This window comes from Dreissena polymorpha, chromosome 5 (genome assembly GCF_020536995.1).
Source record: "Dreissena polymorpha isolate Duluth1 chromosome 5, UMN_Dpol_1.0, whole genome shotgun sequence".
Classification (NCBI taxonomy): domain Eukaryota; kingdom Metazoa; phylum Mollusca; class Bivalvia; order Myida; family Dreissenidae; genus Dreissena; species Dreissena polymorpha.
In genome coordinates, this window is record NC_068359.1 from 110,691,503 (window position 1) to 110,697,849 (window position 6,347).

Below are 6,347 nucleotides of genomic sequence, written 5' to 3' on the forward strand. Positions count from 1 at the left end.
CATTTAAATGCACTAGTAAACAATATTTCATACATAGTGTCTGAGGATAAGCAAACGAATTTTTTTTTAGATTTAAAATAAAATGAATAAATCATCAGTATATTTAAACGGACATTTTTTTATGAAACATCATATTCACACATGCAAACAACCCTCAGTTATAATTAAAGTTAATTTACATATACATTCTAAAATTTGATAATTAAAGTTGTACGTTATCAAGCTTTAGAAGTTACGTTTGATTTAAGACACTGTGAGGCACAAGAAAGAGATTGGCACTAATACTTCATTTAAATACTGTGTGGTAAGTTGATCTCGCACTAATAAGACTTATATTTCACAACCTATATAATATGTTACCAATCTCGTGATTTCAACACTCCAAATGCCCTGTCTTCTACCCACGCTCTACAAAGATGGTCATTGTAGGCCTGTTCCGCAGCATGGGAGGGATGCGGTTAAGAGGTCATCAGGTTAGTCCTTAACGGATACCCACTATCTCCCGGCAGATGACCCTCATCATTGGTGCTCAGATATTGCTGTAAATTGAAATATTTTATTGGGCAGTTGCTTTGTCTTTGATAAAACAGCAGTCCACAGTTAATATTGTTAGATTAAGGTGGGAAAGCATCTCAATAAAGTTCACAAAACTAGCTTAAGTATTATCAAATCACTATATTTTAGTTACCTAGATGAAATAATGTAACTTAAGACAATATTTAAAGATAATACTGATAGCTGCATTGGCTAACACATAAAAGAACAAAAGCTTGATCACACAGTGCTAATGGTGCTTATTGTGGTACATGTAGTTAATGATTTTTGCGCATGTACGTAACTAATTATTATTAGATGTCAAAGATGATAAGCATTACGCTTATTTCAACCTTTTATGGTATTTATCTGCTTTTATACCAAATTTAATGATAAGGTAATGAATCATAATACTGTATTTACATTACCTCATGCTGGCGTCAGCAACAGCCTGCACATTAATGGCATGGAATCCTCAGTAAACATCTCCCTTGGCAATATGCAATATGCCAAAATCTATAAAAAATAAAAGTTATTCATTAACATGAGAAGTGCTCATCATTTCATTTTCACATTACCAACACAAAAGGGAGGAATGCAGAAAAGGAGTAAATATAAAAAAGCCCCATCAATATGCACGAAATAAATTTTTTGGATGGGGGGTGCATATTTATAGCACTGCAGAATTGAATTTGACAAATAAATAAATTGTAATCAAATGAAAACAATATAGAAATAATAAGGTAATTGTTCTGCAATTATTAAAGACATAAGGTACAATCTACTTTACTCACGCTCGATTGGTTATTCACAGCTTGGGTACTACTTACATGTACCCCTGGTACCATTAAGCATACTTGCATGTACCTCGGGTAAGGTTAATATACTTAAACGTACCCGGTCCTTATTAGACTGTACCCGAGTTGTATTCCTGCCCAAAATCCGATGTGGTACAGTGCACTACAGATAAATGTAAAGCGATATTGTTTATCTAAATAAAACTTACCTTTTGAAAAAACTGCATCAACATGCTTTTTGAGTATAAATTTTGATGATATAAAGACTATTTGAGAAAAAAAATGACATTAATGTGAATATAATTAAAAAAAAATTAAGCCTACAACAACCCATTTAGCATTTAATTTCCGGCTATGTTAAAGTATATTAACTGTAACAGGGTTAGCTCTACATGTAAGTATACTTAAAGAGTACCCGGGGTACAGGTAAGTAGTATCCGAGCTGACAATGACCAATCGAACAACATTGTAATCAAATGAGAACAATATAGAAACAATTATGTTGATTTTTCTATAATTATTAAATACATAAGGTACCATCAGCATCTACTTAACTCACCAATACAATAAACTTATTTAAAAATAGCAAAGACAAACAGTATCATGATGTCATATTCATTTTCTTGATCATGATGTTATAATGAACAATTTCGAGGTAAAGTATTGTTCAATCACAACATTTAGAAGTAGAACAACTACAAGTTCAACATTAGCGGGTGGGGTAAATCAGTCTGCACCGATAAGTACACGTCGACACAAAATAGAATGAGTTTAAGCATTAAGTCATTTGTAAAGAAACACAACAATTAATGCTTAAACTAATACCGGTAATCATCGAATGCTTTTATTTAGAAAAGATACAACAATTACTTATTCTTCAACCATTTTGCAAAATCCGAGTTGTCAAATGCTAAGTAAACAAAGGGTTACTACTCTAAAGTTTTTGGGTTAAATTCGACTTATTTGCTATTTGAAAATAAATACAATTTTATAATTATACTTGTTTAAATCAATGATTTCTTCGCCTTATTTACATACCTAAGCGACGGAATGAAAGGGATGAGCTCGCCAGGTAAGTTGGTGCTATGTCTTCCCCGATCAAAACCAACAATCGCTCTATTCCGCCCTTACTTAGACGATATATCAAAGCAATGTTCTCATCTCTTAGGTTTTCGAGAACAATTCTCTCCCTAAAAAGCCTTGGCATTGGTAATTTTTCGTCTCCTGTCATCGTGGATGACAAAAACGACCGCCATAACGTTAATTTACGGGTGCCCTTACCCAGTCGTATATTTATGTATGAAATTTATGTAATTTTAATTTACGATTTGCTTGATGAAACGCGATTTCATTGAAACATCGTAATTTATGTCAATCGTAATTTACAACTAGTCGTAAATCGTTGATGAAACGGCTCCCAGAGAGTTCTTCTAAATCCTTCTCGTCAGCAATTGTGATTGCTGCTGTCCGATATAACTGAATAACAAGAGACGTCAAAGTGCAGAAAAGATGTTCATGACAAAAGCATTGAGATAGTTTTCTAAGTGAAGATATTTAATACATAGATGCATGTTGGTTGCGATGAGGGGGGGGGGCGTAATAACTAGGGTGTCGACTTTATTAAGCGAAACGGCAAGTACAAAAAGTAGGTCAATGACAGTATTCGCGACCATCCTACAAACTTATTCGAACAAAAGTTAAATAACTACACCACAGTGTTATGTGTTTTTTAAAGTGTTGTACAATAGAAAAGCATATTTACGGCGCACTAATTGTTTAACATCTACAATATATACTCCCGGTAAGACTGACAGTAACGTCACGCTGTATGCATACAGATGTAACCGTACAAACCGTTTAAATAATAATATGAGAAAAAAAAATAGTTTATTAAAAACTGCACCAGACATGGAAAGATGGCTGTTAGCCGCAGGTCAAAATTAAACAGTTCTTTCCGGTACGCGTGTTTGATTTTTCACGCTCAAGGGGCGGCGTTGGCTTATTAGCGGGATCGTGTTAGCATAACACGTATGTAACATATCTCTAGTGAACATATCTCTAGCAAGCACTTAAACTTCACATGCTAGTTTATTGTAATACTCAACAAACGAAATTGAAAATAAACAAGTTCTACGATATTCGTATCGTTATATTTTATTTTGGGTGAGAAATACATTGTTTACGAAAACAATGTGTGCATTTCGTTTACTTTATAATTGTAAGGTCAGTTTAATTGTAAATGACAATTGCTAGTTGCATTAGCATGCCCATATGTATTCGTTATGTATCAGCAATCAAACATTTTTACTAAAGCTTTAACTGTGTGTTTCTTTGGAACGTTAGCATTACATTATCTCATTCAATTATGATATTTGTATTTGTATCGTATTTGTTTAAGCCCAATGGTACTTAATGCCATTTTGACAAACTTTCGTTAAGTACCATTGGGCTTAAACAAATCATGTTTTCATAATAGGATGTAATAGATAAATAATACATCAATGACGAAGACTTAATAGTATGAAAAAAACGAGATTTATGTATACGGTTTGATATGCCCCACATGAGTGTGCTTCGTTACACATTTGAAAGAGAGAAAAGTGTAATGAATATCTGCTGCAGATAATCAAATAAGTCGAATCAACTCTAGTTGGATGATACGTTGATACAGAAATTATAATTATATGGCAAAACAACATGTACTAGCTGTTACAGTCCACTATGATAATAGTTTGGATGACACTTATGCATGTATATTTCACACAGATGTTCGAATCGTTCGGGGCAAGCATGCAAATAATTATCGCATAGTACCCAAGGACTATGAAATTCACGCTTAACACATGTTGATTTGATTGTTTTTGTTAAGTTATATCAAAGTAGGTTATATACTACAACCGTCGTAAACAGATGCTTTGGAAATCGAGTCCATTTATCCGTGATTCCTACAATACATGTGAACAAATACGCGATTTGATTTGCACCTACATTCTGTATTGATTGCTGATTACCATACAATTGACACTTCAGTAACATTGCAACAATCGAATTTGGATGTATAAAAAGACAATCAGGTTAAAGTAAAACCACTCTATTCAAATACACGTAAAATATAGTTTATAGAAATCCTTTCTTATGGAAAAGCTGTTTCAAACAAAGACGAAACAAATACAACACAGTGCAACCGGTAGAACGATAGCGATACGGAATTTATTATTCTAGCATTTCATATATATTGGTGATGCATCTAGAGAAAGTTGAGCGATAAAATGTCGTTCTGTTCCAATGTTATAAATCCGGTCAAATCTATTTCAGCTGTAGTTCGTGCATTAATTTTGGCCCAACTGCAAAACATTCGAATATTATTTCCAGTGCACGTTTACGCTTTGTTTGGTTAAAAGTTATACATAAAAATAGGCACATGTTTAAAGAACGTATTTTTATTAGCTTTTCACGAAGTTATTTTGAAAAACAAAACGACCGTTGACACAACCAAATAGGGAATAAGCACGTGCATTTTTAGATGTAAGCATGTCTTAAAGCCTTGCTGACGTCAATCATTCCATTGTCGAATACAGGTTTAACATTTATATTGGAATGACAGTTAATCATCCACCAAGCACAATGGATGATCTAAATAGGGGTTAACTGATTCGCGGATCAGTATTAAAGCGTCTGTTATACCGGTCGGACATTACTTTACCAACATGCTCGTGTGTTCTTCTCATCGAAGTGTCTGGCAAAGGAATATATTAAGATTAGGTTTGCGAATTTACACAGTTATATCAGAGAATTTACGTTCGGAAAGTTCAGTCAATATCGGCTAACCGCATTAAGTACTTATTTTTGACAATTGTGATCATTTAGTGTCCATGGTAATTACTTTTGTAAAGGCTGTTGACGTGCACAACAAATGTGTTTAGGTCTATGTCACCTCTCTACGGCTCGCTTGGGCATTGTCGTCTCGGGTACTATTCAAAAGTTACTCCCGGCACTCTTTAAGTATACTGACATGTACCCGGGGTACGGAAAGTATACTTAAAAGTACCCCGGAGTATCGAAGGTTGCCTTTAAGCGTATGCTCCTTCATAGGGTTATTGCAGAAAACCCAGGGTACTGGTTATAGTATAATCTATGTGCCGACACCGACAAATTGATCCTAACTTAATTAGACGACTTGATAAGATCCTATGGAATGTTTTCTAACCAATTGTTAGAGCGGAGAGTAACGAATAAAAATAGAACCAAGAAAAATACATTACGCATTTTAATATTTCAAACTATAAATACTACTTATGCTATTAATAAGTTGTTCTGAATAAGTATTTTTATTATTTAAAATGTAAAAGTGATTTATTTTGCTCAACAGCTCATTACATAAACGTCTGCCTAGAATATATTTAGTGAACCCATCATGTGTGTTCAAAGCGCCATGATTTTGATGTACTAAACAATGATTCTCTCTAGGGAGCATCCCGTTTTAAACAAATCATCGTCAGTGTTTGTAGGAAGTAATTGTACAGCCTTCCGTTTTTTTTGTTATGAATAAATTTAGTGGGTTATATAAAAGCATCGATAAAGTGCATTGTATCAATAATTTTCAAACACAGCACCAAATTTGACAAATTCAAAATGCTACTCGAAGATTTGGTTATAGTATATTAGTCAACACGAAAATGAAGTAAAGTTTTGATTTTGCCTTTAAAAAGTATCATCCAAACCAAGTGTTTTATAAGTAAGTTATGTGTATGAGCTATGAAAGCAATAAAAAATGCAGTTTCAGCTCGAAGATTATTTTGTCTTCCGTTACATTGTAAAAGTGACATGTTATATATATATATATATATATATATATATATATATATATATATATATATATATATATATATATAGTAGAATAGAGTAAAGTTACATACACAACAATGTTGTGTGTTCATAGAACGAGTATTTCAACATGTCAACAGCTAACTGCACTATGGAAAGTGTTCAGCTATCATGACAAAATACACTGATTGT

At 33.3% G+C, this 6,347-nt stretch overlaps 1 long non-coding RNA gene across 1 annotated transcript; it reads right to left on the minus strand.

Annotated features, from left to right (window-relative positions):
• Window positions 1-294: 294 nt before the first annotated feature.
• On the minus strand, window positions 295-2,241 carry LOC127880754 (uncharacterized). Its single transcript, XR_008049728.1, has 3 exons — window positions 2,157-2,241; window positions 963-1,050; window positions 295-539 (listed from the first exon to the last, which is right to left on the minus strand). It is a non-coding gene; the product is annotated as an uncharacterized LOC127880754 (long non-coding RNA).
• Between the last annotated feature and the right edge of the window lie 4,106 nt (window positions 2,242-6,347).